Genomic DNA, 14,102 nt, shown 5'->3' with positions numbered 1-14,102 from the left:
ATTCAAATTGAGTTGTACCTCACCACTACCAACAACCACATGCTTAGTCATCATAAAGATATACATTTCATAAATTACTTGAAACATACTTATCAAGTAATTCTCTGCTTAAGATTGCATGAAATGATGCCCCTAAATCAAGTACCCACGATTTGATCTTGCTTTCTATAGAACAAATTAATTCATTATCATAGTCTTTTGAAACAACATTTGCTTCTTCGATATATTGTCTTTTTTAGGAGCCTCGCACTGAGATTGGAATGCCCAAACTTTCCACAATTTTAGCGTTCCACATACTTCTTGCTTTTGGTATGTGTGTCCTTAGAATTTTTAGACATAAACCTGCTGCAACTTGACTTTGAACGACTTCTGTCATATCATGCCCATCAAGAGTATACTTGATTTTTTATAATGGGCATGATGCCTACGTTGTGGTTGGCTTTTAGCTGCATCCAAGTGTATAAAAGCAGGATTGTGTATCCACTATTAAATTATGTAAAACTTTGTTGAGTAAGCTTCAGTTTTTATGAAAATGGTGCCTAGTGTTTTGGTGCATTATATTCCTATTCTACATTATATGTATGCATATAAAAACTTTTGTTTGTGTCAAGTGTACCCCGCTTGCATTATGTGCACTATTAAATTATATAAAACTTTGTTGGGTAAGCTTCTGTTTTTATGAAAATGGTGCCCCGTGTCTGGGTTCATTATATTCCTATTTCTATATTATATGTATACATACAAAAACTTTTGTTTGTGTCAAGTGGACCCCACTTGCATTATGCACATACATATAATATAACTAATTTCTTGATTTTTATCTTATACCGTAACAGTAGTCTTCTTCTTCCACTTTTCAATGATTAAGTCCATTTTCAACTTCCTTTCTCTTTTTTCTTGTCTTGATTATAGTGTTCAATGACTTGTTGATAAAAACTACAAAACTGGGTGTATATATTCTCATAATAATCCAAAAAAACACTTGGAAAGAAACTTTTCAAAAACTTTTTTTTTTTCTATATCTATCATGATCATACTATTTATATGGGTTCGTCAGAGGAACATATTAGATTAGTCACTAGTATGCAGGTTTCTGAAATGGATTCAGGAGAGAAACGTCTCAATGAGCTCGGATACAAGCAAGAACTCAGAAGAGAGATGGTAATTTATTATAATCTACATGATTTCAGCTAATAATCACTATTTTTTATTTATTTATTTATTTTTTTGGCTACTAGTTGACTTCAATATTCGATCAAATTATTATTATTATTTTTTGCCCCTTTGCAGACTCTGCTCAAAACACTGGCAATAACATTTTCATGCATGTCAGTGTTCTCAGGAACACCTCTGTATGGCCAAAGCTTGAGATATGCAGGTCCTGCATGCTTAGTATGGGGTTGGGTAATCGTTTCCTTTTTCACATGGTTTGTGGGGATTGCCATAGCTGAGATTTGCTCCTCTTTTCCTGTAAATATTCCCTAGAAACTATCGCATCCTTCTATATAATATATTGATTCCTTGGATATATATATATATTCATGGAAATTAATTTAACATTGAACAGACCACTGGTTCTCTTTACTTTTGGGCTGCCCATTTGGCTGGACCAAAGTGGGGTCCATTTGCTTCATGGTGCTGTGCTTGGCTTGAGACTATTGGTGTCATAACTGGAATTGGTGCCTAGGTAAATATTTACACAGATAGATACATAAATATTGTTCTATTGTTGTGAGTTCTGAGTTTCTAACATATGATTGCATATAATTTATAGATATATTATCCAAATTACTTGTAATCAGATGTTAAATACAAGTTATAGGTTGTGCTTGCAATTTCCATCATAACAAAACTATTTATATACAAAGCAATTTTCTTTCTTTAATTCAATTCAAATAAGTATGAAATTCTTATTGTTATTAATAGTTAGCTAATTATTTGGTGGTTATCCCTATTAGGCATATTCAGGATCACAGACAATGCAGATGGTCATTCTGTTAACCACTGGAACAAACAAAGGAGGAGGCTACTTTGCTTCAAGAGAAGTGTTCTTGTGCATATATATGTGCCTAACCATCATATGGGCAATACTCAATACCTTTGCATTACAAGTTGTTACGGAACTGGGAGAAAAATAAATAGCAACGGAAACAAAGAAAGCGAAGAACAAACACACAATTTACGTGGAAACCCTTGACGGGAAAAACCATGGGCAGGGAGAAGCAAATCCAATATTGAAAAGATTGGTACAAATGTGAGCTAAATTTCGTGATACCCTAAAACCCCCAATGACGGCTGAAAAACCCTAAAAACGGTCTCGGGCCTATCGGCCCGAGACCTCCGCTTCCACCACAGAGCCCCAAATTTTTTTCTCCAAAATTAGTTTCACCAAATGGGTCGCACCGCGAGCTTTTCGGGTCGGGTCAACAAGAATTCGGGTCACTAACTCTAACAATCTCCACCTTGACACGAATTCCATATAAGGAATGAAAAAACATACAAAACTCCAATCTTCAATAAAAATTGCCATCCTCTTCCACAAAAACCCCTAAAAGCAAAGCTTAACAACAAACACCAACCAAGTCCAAGCAATGCTCAAACTTGGCTACTGGAAGTGCCTTGGTCATCATGTCAGCAGGATTATCATGAGTACTCACCTTGCTGACAGCAATATCTCCACGAGCAATAACATCACGTACAAAATGATACCGAACATCTATATGTTTTGTCCTCTCGTGAAACATCTGATCCTTAGTGAGATAGATAGCACTCTGACTATCACAATTGATGACCGTGCTCTCCTGCTCAGAGCTCAACTCACCTATCAACGCCCTTAACCAAATAGCTTCTTTCACCGCTTCAGCTATAGCCATATATTCAGCTTCTGTAGTTGATAGTGCAACTGTTGCTTGCAAAACAGACTTCCAACTAATAGAAGTATCTCCAAGAGTAAATACATAACCAGTAGTGGACCTCCTTCTATCAAGGTCCCCAGCAAAATCTGCATCAACATATCCATTTACACCCTCCTTACTTCCACCAAACTCTAAACAAGTGTTAGTAGTGCCTCTCAAGTACCTTAGAATCCACTTGACAGCTTGCCAGTGTTGTTTGCCAGGATTAGCCATATACCGGCTCACAACACTAACAGCATGTGCAATGTCAGGACGAGTACACACCATAGCATACATCAAACTACCAACAGCACTAGAATAAGGAACATGTGACATATACTCAATATCTCTATCCGACTATGGTGACATATCAGCAGACAATCTAAAATGAGTAGCTAATGGAGTACTTACAGGTTTAGCGTTCTTCATTCCAAAACGCTCCAGAACTTTCTCAACAAAAGATCTTTGAGTCAAGAAAAGTTTACCTGCAGATCTATCTCTCTCAATCTCCATACCAAGAATCTTCTTTGCCGCTCCCAAATCTTTCATCTCAAATTCACCACTCAATTCTGCTTTCAATCTGTTGATATCGGATTTCTTCTTGGCCACTATCAGCATATCATCAACATAAAGCAACAAATAGATAAATGAGCCATCTTCCAACTTCCTAAAATACACACAGCTATCATATTGGCTTCTAGAATAGCCATGGCTAACCATAAACCCATCAAACCGCTTGTACCACTGACGAGGGGATTGCTTCAAACCATACAAGGACCTTTTCAACAAACACACATGATCCTCTTTTCCTTCAACCTCGAAACCTTCGGGTTGCTGCATATAAATTGTCTCCTCAAGCTCACCATGCAAGAAAGCAGTCTTCACATCTAGTTGCTCCAACTCTAAATCATGCATAGCAACTAGCGCTAACAAAGCACGAATAGAAGTATGTTTAACGACAGGGGAAAATATATCATTAAAATCAACTCCCTGTACCTGTGAATACCCCTTCGCTACTAAACGTGCTTTGTACCTCGCATCTTCAACACCAGGAATGCCTTCTTTCTTTTTGTAGACCCACTTGCATCCCACAATCTTCTTACCCTCTGGAGGTAATGCTAACTCCCAAGTGTGGTTCTTATGAAGCGACTCCACCTCTTCCTGCATAGCAATTAACCACTTTGCAGAATCCTAACATGAGATGGCTTCATAATAGTTGCAAGGATCACTGGGACTCTCGATCTCCTGTGCTGCAACACAAGCAAAAGTGACATAGTCTGCTAAACTAGAGGGCTTCTTGATCTCCCTGCGAGGTCTATCCTTGGCAATCGAATGCTCCTGCACCTCCTCAATTCTCTCTTCTTCCACATGAGTGGGTGTCTCAAATGGGCCTGAAACTGAACCATTCTGTGAAGTACTTACTTCCTCCACCCTAAACTCCACCTGCTTTGGCATACTGTCTGAAACAACGAGCTCCTTTTTCGGATGCAGCATTGCCATCTCATCAAACACAACATCCCTGCTAATCACAACCTTAGATGACTTTGGATCAGGAAGCCAAACTCTGTATCCTTTTACACCCTGCGGGTAACCAAGAAATATGCCCTTCTTCGATCTAGGCTCAAGCTTACCATCATTAACATGAACATAGGCAGGGCATCCAAACACCTTCAAATCTAAATAATTAGCAGGTTTTTCAGACCATACCTCTTCAGGAGTCTTGCAATCGATTGCTGTCGATGGAGAACGATTCACCAAGTAGCAAGCTGTAGCAGCTGCTTCTGCCCAAAATTCCTGTGCTAACCCAGAATTCGACAACATGCATCGCACTTTCTCCATAAGAGTTCTGTTCATCCGCTCAGCCACACCATTTTGCTGCGGAGTTCCTCTAACTGTGAGATGTCTAACAATCCCTTCGTTTCTACAAAACTCATTGAAAACACCATCACAGAACTCCAATCCATTATCTGTACGAAGGCGCTTCACCCTTCTTTCCGTCTGCTTCTCTACCAAAGCTTTCCATTGCTTGAAGATAGCAAATACATCATTCTTGTGCTTCAAGAAATATACCCAGACCTTCCTGGAGAAATCATCAATGAAGGTCAACATATATCTGCCACCACCCTTAGAAGCAGTACGTGCAGGTCCCCAAAGATCTAAATGAATGTAGTCTAGAGTACCTTTGGTTTTGTGAATTCTAGTACTGAAGCTAACTCTCTTCTGCTTCCTAAACACACAATGTTCACAAAACTCCAACTTCAAGATACTCCGATCACCAAGCAAACTCCGTTTGCTCAACATCGCCAAACCTTTCTCACTAATATGGCCCAATCTCATATGCCACAAACGAGTAACATCCGAATCTGACATGGATACTGAAACAGCAGCCGACCCCATTACCACAGAACCCTGTAGCCTGTATAATGTACCAACCAGGCTAGCTTTCATCACCACCAAAGCACCCTTCAGAACCCTCAAAACTCCACCTCCACCAGCAAAAGAACAACCAGACTTGTCCAAAGCAGATAAAGAAATTAAATTTTTAGACATATCTGAAACGTGACGTACCTCAGATAGTGTTCTGATAATTCCATCATGCATCTTCACCCTTACAGTTCCAATGCCGATGACACAGCAAGGATGATCATCTCCCATCAGCACAACACCTTTATCCACCGGAACATAAGAAGAGAACCAATCCCTATGGAGACAGATGTGAAACGAACAGGCTGAATCCAAAATCCATCCCTGCTTGCCCGAACTATCCTCAGTCACTGAATAAACATCTCCATCTTCAATTTCCTCATGTGCGACACTGGCTTCGGCATGTTCCTTACTCTTTTCATTATTTTTATTCTGAAGCTTATGACATTCAGTTTTGATGTGCCCTTTTTTCTGAACCTTGACTTCGATCTTGGCCGACTACCACCATTGTTATTTTGATCTCTAGATGATGTTCTACCTCTAACAATCAAACCCTCTCCTCCGGAACTCCCAAAATTATTGTTATCCGAACTGCTGGTCAACTCCTTATCAAACAACTCCTTAGAATATAAAGAAGCTTTCACGTCCTCCAATTTTAGGGTTTTATTACTGTAAATCAAAGTCTCCCTAAATTTTTTATACGATGGAGGTAAGGAACGCAGTAGCATTAGGGCCTGATCTTCATCATCATATTTAATGTCCATGTTCGCCAGATCCAACAAAATAGTAGAAAAGTCATCTATGTGTGTTTTAATAGACGTACCTTCAACCATAGAAAAGGGTGTATAGACGGTGCTTCGCAATCAGTTTCGTTGTGAGATTCTTTGTGATGTACAAAGATTCCAACTTGTCCCATAAGTCCTTTGTTGTCTTCTGATCAAGGACCTCCCTCAAAACTTCATTGGACAAGCATAGCTGAATGGTGGATAGGGCACGCTCATCAACCTCGGCTTTCTTTTCGGCATCCCACGAAGACGGCATCTGCTCCTTGCCAACCAACGCCTTGTGTAAACCGTTCTGTGTCAAAATCGCCTTCATCTTGACTTGCCACATGGAGAAACTCATGTTGCGCTCAAATTTCTCAATGTCGAACTTTGTTGCCATGATCGAAAAAGAAAAAAAAAATTTCCAAATAGATCGACGCGGCTCTGATACCACTTGTTACGGAATTGGGAGAAAAATAAATAGTAACGGAAACAAAGAAAGCGAAGAACAAACACACAATTTACGTGGAAACCCTTGACGGGAAAAACCACGGGCAGGGAGAAGCAAATCCAATATCGAAAAGATTGGTACAAATGTGAGCTAAATTTCGTGATACCCTAAAACCCCCAATGACGGCTGAAAAACCCCAAAAACATAACAATATATATTGTATGGAAGAAACCCTAAAATTGAACAGAGCCCCAAATTTTTTTCTCCAAAATTAGTTTCACCAAATGGGTCGCACCGCGAGCTTTTCGGGTCGGGTCAACAAGAATTCGGGTCATTAACTCTAACACAAGTAATAGCATTTCTCAACGTAATTTCCATTTGGTGGCAGGTTTGGATCATTTGTTTCCAACTGTTTATTATTAAATTCTCCTACTTTATTCTTACCAACAAATTTATAAATGAGAATGAAAAAAAACAAAAAAGGGGGAGAAAAGTACAATTCTGATAAGAAATCAAACATATGCAGGTTATTGGTGGTCTAATTGTGATAATAATGCTTCCACTGATAGCGCAACAAACAAAATCAGCTTCTTATGTTTTCACTCACTTCGAAACATCCCCTGAATCAACAGGAATATCCAGCATACCTTATGCAGCAATTTTGTCACTTCTACTCAGCCATTACTCTCTATATGGTTATGATGCTGCAGCTCATCTTACTGAAGAGACCAAAGGTGCTGATAGAGCTGGTCCTATAGCAATTCTTTCTAATATTGGGATTATAACAGTTTTTGGCTGGGCTTATAATCTGGCTCTTACTTTCAGCATCCGGGTATGCTTTAATTTCAAAAGAATTTTGATCTTTCGTTCTGGGAAACGTTTTAGAGCTGAATCCAGGAAATAAAGGCTGTGATTTTGAATGCAGGATCTAGACTATCTTTATAACCCAAACAATGAGACAGCAGGTGCACTTGTACCTGCACAGATAATTTATGATGCATTTCAAGGGAGGTTTAATAATTCCTGTGGAGCTATAATTTTCCTTTCTATCATCTGGGTATCCTTCCTCTTTTGTGGGTTATCAGTCACCACAGCAGCTGCCAGAGTTGTAAGAAAAAAATTATAATCACCCTGTCCCTCTCTCTCTCTCTCTCTCTCTCTCTCTCATATATATTCTCTATCAATAATCAATCTATTACTTTTCTTTTATTGAAAATATACTCCATATGCATAATTAGGCTTAATTCCTATAAACTTTTGAAATTGATGATGATTTAATATAGTATTAGAGCTCGAAAATATGCTTAATATACACAACTAGACCCACTGGTTATCAATTGAAACTTTTTTAAATGATAAATAACTTAACATGGTATTAAAGTTTTGGTAAGAGTTAGATTAGATTTTAGTTGGAATCTACTTAAATTTCTGCATCAACAGTAACTTAAACATCTTTATCAAATTTTGGATGTCAAATGTTTATGACAAAATCTCATTCTATACTGCTTTTAGGTTTATGCACTATCAAGGGACAAGGGCATTCCATTTTCACCAGTTTGGAGAAAAGTAGACCCACAGAACAAAGTTCCAAAAAATGCAGTGTGGTTCTGTGCAACCATTTGCATGTTTCTAGGACTACCAATGTTGAAACTGGATGTGGTTTTCACAGCCATCATTTCCATAAGCACAGTTGGATGGTTTGGTGGGTATGCTGTACCAATTTTAGCAAGGTTTATTATGAAGGAAGAGAAATTCAAACCAGGACCTTTCTATTTGGGGAAAGCAAGAAGGCCAATATGTTTGGTGGCATTTTTGTGGGTATGCTATACTTGTTCAGTGTTCTTCTTACCTACTGTATATCCTCTCCGTTTGAAAACTTTCAATTATGCACCAATTGCTTTGGGTGTGTGTTTGACATTGATAATTCTTTGGTGGTTTTTGGATGCCAGAAAATGGTTCAAAGGACCAGTAAGGAACATTGACATACCGAGTGATGGGAACCTATCGCACTAAAATGTAAAAGATTAATTTGTAGTTTTGGTCCTTCGTTTATTTAATTTTTTATTTAAAAAAAAAAAAAGGAACAAGAAAAAAAAAAAAAAAAAGAGGAAAAACATATTGAAGTAAAAAGGTTGAAGAAAAAAAAATATATAAATATTTTTAATTATTTATTACAAAATTTTAAACTTCAGTACTATACTATTATTAGTGTTATTCTTAATTTGTTTTGCTCAAATTATTATTCTTACTTCTTAGGGATAGCTATATTTTACACCCTTCAACTATGCTGTCCTTTAACATCATTTCTGAAACTACAAGAAACCTCGTATTTATTCCAATTACACAATTTTAACATTTATTATATATTATGTCAGTTTATTCCAATTAATTTTTACTAGTTTATTATTTTTAAATTTATTTTCCAGTTTTTACTAATTAATTTTAATAGTTAAAAAAATAAAAGAATCTGAATTTTATTTTAATAATTAAAAAAAAAGTTAAAAAAATCTGTATTTTATAATTGAATAATATTGTAAAAATATAATTTTTGTTTTTAAATGTTAAAATTAATATGTAAAAGTGATAAAAACTAACAAATTAGTCTTTCTTGATAATTTTAGATAACTAAAGAAGATTAATAATGCTTTTTAAAAGTTATAAGATATAAATAAAATAACTACAAAATTGAAAATGTATAAATGAAATTTTCGCTAACAATATATGACTTTTATTTTTATTTTATTTTGGATACGCAAACACATGAACTGTCCTAATTATCTTTAACAAAATTTTGAGTTTCTTATTTGTAGACCAGCAAGACTTAAACACGGAAAGTTATAAAATCATGTCAAATCCCTGGTCCCTTTTGGGATTTTACCCTTTTTTTTTTTTTTTTTTTTGTTTGGAAAAGTTAAGTAATTTTTTATAACGACCTGAAGAAAATTTATATAGCTTAACAATTCACTTTTAATTTATAAAGATGAAAGCTATAGAAAGAGGTTCCGATCTTTCTCTGTTCTAATGAAGCAAGTTTCTAACAATGTATGCATGGAATATTCAAACTTGAGGAAACTTTAATTTCACTTAAAATTCAAATTTTTGACTGCATAATGCTTGGATTATTAAGCAAGAGAAAATCAGTGATCTTTTAGACGTAATCTTTTAGTTGATGGTTTTTTGTTTTTTGATAAATTAGTAAGGAGAGATTTTAGCACCAGGTCCTGAACTTAAAACTTGAGAAATTATCAATAACGATTATTGTCAACTTGGCTGTTCTAAAAAAAACTGTTCAGTAATATTTCAAATTAACCAAATAGATAAAGACATTTCTAATTATAATCTTTTAGTTTACTAGATTAATGCATGTTATTTTAATACCCGCATTGGTATGGTTTCAAAAATCCTATTTCTGGATTTCGAAGCAGCTTATAAAGTTGTATGGACAATTAATAGTTTACAAGAGCTTTAGGCCATAAAAAAAAAAAAGGCAAAAGTATACTATTGAAGTGTAACTTCTAAAGCACCTTTTTTGAAAAAAGCTTCCCAAACAGCCCTAACTCAAATATAAGAGCTCTCAACAAATCCGAAATTATAAAAGGGGAAGGAGTCCTCGACCCAAAAGGATGGAGAATTTATTCAATCAGGCCCCTATAATATGTCACCCCAGAAGTTTTCTATTTGATTGTATCAAAAGGGCCTAATGAATTTGAATTTCCCTATTGGACCAGATCATTTTTGGGGAAGCAAATCATTTATGATGAAGAAGATGGCCTTCAAAATAATGATTCAGAGTTTTTGTAGATTAGAACCATGCCGTACTGACACGTGATAGATCTTCCAAAAAATCAAGGCTCCTTTTGAATAAGCCAATACTATATATGCACTATTAAAGTATATAACCCTTTCTTAAATAAAAATGGTGCTAGTTTCAAAAAATAATAATAATAATAAAAAAATTAAATGATAATGCAAATGGTGCTAAAAAACTGCAAGTGCTGGGTTGAATCCTATTATTATATTTATATACAAACCCAGACACATATTTTTCTATTTGTCAAATATACCCACTTGCATTATGCATATACATATAATATAACTAATTTCTTGATTTTAACCAGAAGTCTTCTTCCACTTGTTAATGATTTAATCCATTTTTCACTTTCTTTTTGCCTTGATTATGATTTTCAATGACTTGTTGACCACAACTACTATAGTCTGGTGCATATATTCTAATAAAAATCCAAAAACTTGGAAAGAAGCATGACAAAAACTTTCTTTCTGCATCTGTCATGGTTCTACTTATATGGGTTCGTTAGAGGAGCATATTAGATTAGCGACTAGTATGCAGGTTTCTGAAATGGATTCAGGAGAGAAACGTCTCAATGAGCTCGGATACAAGCAAGAACTCAGAAGAGAGATGGTAATTAATTATAATCTGCATGTTTTCATCTAATCGTAACTTTTTCTTTTTTTCCTTTGTTTTCTTTTTTGGCTAATATTCGGACTTCAATATTTGATAATTTTTTTTCAATTTTTTTTATTTTCAATTTTTTCCTGTGCAGACTCTGTTCAAAACATTGGCAATAACATTTTCATGCATATCAGTGTTCTCAGGAACACCTCTGTATGGCCAAAGCTTGAGATATGCAGGTCCTGCATGCTTACTATGGGGTTGGGTAGTCGTTTCCTTTTTCACATGGTTTGTGGGGATTGCAATGGCTGAGATTTGCTCCTCTTTCCCTGTAAATTTTCCCTATAAACTATCACATCCTTACTTATATTGAATCCTATATCTAGATCAATTGAAATTAATTCAACATTGAACAGACCACAGGTTCTCTTTACTTTTGGGCTGCCCATTTGGCTGGACCAAAGTGGGGTCCATTTGCTTCATGGTGCTGTGCATGGCTTGAGACTATTGGCGTTATAGGTGGAATGGGTGCCCAGGTATATATTTATACACATACATACATATATGTAGTCCTACTAGGGTAAGAAATGTCTCCCAAAATAAGCTAAGTGTCCAGCATCGGATTACATATAATTTATGGGTAATATTTTCCAAATTACATGTAATCAGGCACCAAATATTCCTCTAAGCTATGCATGTGATGGCCATCGTAATAAAACTATATATTCATAGCAATTTTCCTTCTTTAATTCAATGCAGTTAAGTATGAAATTCTTATTGTTATTAATAATTAATTAATTATTTGGGGTTATCGCCATAGGCATATTCAGGATCACAGGCATTGCAGATGATCATTCTTTTATGCACTGGGACAAACAAAGGAGGAGGCTACTTTGCTTCAAGAGAGGTGTTTTTGTGCATGTATATGTGCCTGATCATCATATGGGCAATACTCAATACCTTTGCATTACAAGTAATAGCATTTCTCAACATAATTTCCATTTGGTGGCAGGTTTGGATTTCTTTCCAACTATTTTATTCTTAATTTTCTCTTACCATTTTCTTACTTAAATAGATTTCTTACTACTAGGTATTGGGAAAAAAAAGTACAATTCCGATAAGAAATCAAATATATGCAGGTTATTGGTGGTCTAATTGTGATAATAATGCTTCCACTGGTTGCACAACCAACAAGATCAGCTTCTTATGTCTTCACTCACTTTGAAACATCCCCTGAATCAACAGGAATATCCAGCATACCTTATGCAGCAATTTTGTCACTCCTGCTCAGCCATTACGCTCTCTATGGCTATGATGCTGCAGCTCATCTTACTGAAGAGACCAAAGGTGCTGATAAAGCTGGTCCTGTTGCAATTCTTTCTAGTATTGGGATTGTTACAGTTTTTGGCTGGGCATATAATCTGGCTCTTACTTTCAGCATCCGGGTATGCGTTTAATTTGGAAGAAAGTTTTTTTTTTTTTTTTTTTTTTTCTGGGAAATGTTTAAAGCTAAATCCAGGGAATAAAGGCTCTGATTTTGAATGCAGGATTTAGACTATCTTTATGACCCAAAAAATGAGACAGCAGGTGTACTTGTGCCAGCACAGATAATGTATGATGCATTTCAAGGGAGGTTTCATAATTCCTCTGGAGCTATAATTTTCCTTTGTATCATCTGGGTATCCTACTTCTTTTGTGGCTTGTCAGTCACCACAACAGCTGCCAGAGTAGTAAGAAAAGTCTATAATCTCTCTCTCTCTCTCTCTCTCTCTTACACATACATATTCACCACCAATAATCAATCTCCTACTTTTAAAAATACAATCAATATGCATAGTTAGGCTTACTTCCTATCAGCTTAAGCTTTTGAAATTGATGGTGGGTTAGCATAGTATTAGATCTAGCTCACTGTGAGATCTTGTGCTTTTTTTTTTTTGGGGGGGGGGGGTTAGTTTCGTGTTCAAATCCTACCCATTTGCATTTGTTTTAATTACTTGTTTAGCACGTTTAATGCTATTATACATGGTATGTTTGATTCTTTTCTTTCTATAGTAGGCTTACATGTGAATGTGAGGATTGGAATACATAATTAGACCCACTCCTTATCAATAGAAGCTTCTTGGAGCAATGATAACTTAACATGGTATTAGAGTTTTGGTAACCATGAGACCTTGTGTTCAAATCCAAGTACTTAAGTGTATGGCCATTATATGTTATAGGTTGATTCTTAAATATGCATAACATAAATAATCAAGTCTGCTTCCTATCTTAAAATTTTTAGGATCAATAGTAACGTAAACATCTGTATCAAATTTTGATTACCAAATATTTTGACAAAATCTCATTCTTCATTGGACTTATGTATATGCACTATCAAGAGACAAGGGCATTCCATTTTCACCAGTTTGGAGAAAACTAGACCCAAAAAATAAAGTTCCAAAAAATGCAGTGTGGTTATGTGCAGCCATTTCAATGCTTCTAGGACTGCCCATTTTGAAACTGGATGTGGTCTTCACGGCTATCATTTCTATAAGCACAGTTGGATGGGTTGGCGGGTATGCTGTACCAATTTTAGCGAGGCTGGTTATGGAAGAAGAGAAATTCAAACCAGGACCTTTCTATCTGGGGAAAGCAAGAAGGCCAATATGTTTGGTGGCATTTTTGTGGATATGCTATACTTGTTCAGTGTTCTTATTGCCTACTGTGTATCCTCTCCGTTTGAAAACTTTCAATTATGCACCGATTGCTTTGGGTGTGTGTTTGACATTGATAATGCTTTGGTGGTTTGTGGATGCTAGAAAATGGTTCAAAGGACCAGTCAGGAACATTGACATACCGAATGATGGGAACCTGTCCCACCAAAATAATGGGAACATTGGGAACTATTATTCTTAATTTGTTTTATTCAAATTATTATTTTTAAGGGTGACTACATTTTATCCCCCTCAGAACTATATTGTCCTTTAAACCTTGTCTCCAAACTACAGAACTCCTCAGATTGCTCTCTAAACTATTAATTTTATATCAGTTTTTTCCAATCATGTAATTTTCCTTTATGAATTTGGTAAAATTAGTTTTGCACACTGTCCAAAAGTTAGTTTGTTTAGTATGATAAATAATTTTGTCGAATAATACTACATACAAAAGTAGCCAAATGT

At 35.8% G+C, this 14,102-nt stretch overlaps 2 pseudogenes; both read left to right on the top strand.

Annotated features, from left to right (window-relative positions):
* The first annotated feature begins 841 nt into the window (after window positions 1-841).
* Window positions 842-8,566, top strand: LOC125423106 (amino-acid permease BAT1 homolog; annotated as a pseudogene).
* Window positions 8,567-10,637: 2,071 nt separating this feature from the next.
* Window positions 10,638-13,942, top strand: LOC125423127 (amino-acid permease BAT1 homolog; annotated as a pseudogene).
* Window positions 13,943-14,102: the final 160 nt, after the last annotated feature.

The sequence above is a fragment of the Ziziphus jujuba genome, chromosome 5, assembly GCF_031755915.1.
Source record: "Ziziphus jujuba cultivar Dongzao chromosome 5, ASM3175591v1".
NCBI classification, from domain to species: Eukaryota; Viridiplantae; Streptophyta; class Magnoliopsida; order Rosales; family Rhamnaceae; genus Ziziphus; species Ziziphus jujuba.
Note: the sequence above shows the minus strand (reverse complement) of the source record. Positions and strands in the feature narration are given on the sequence as shown.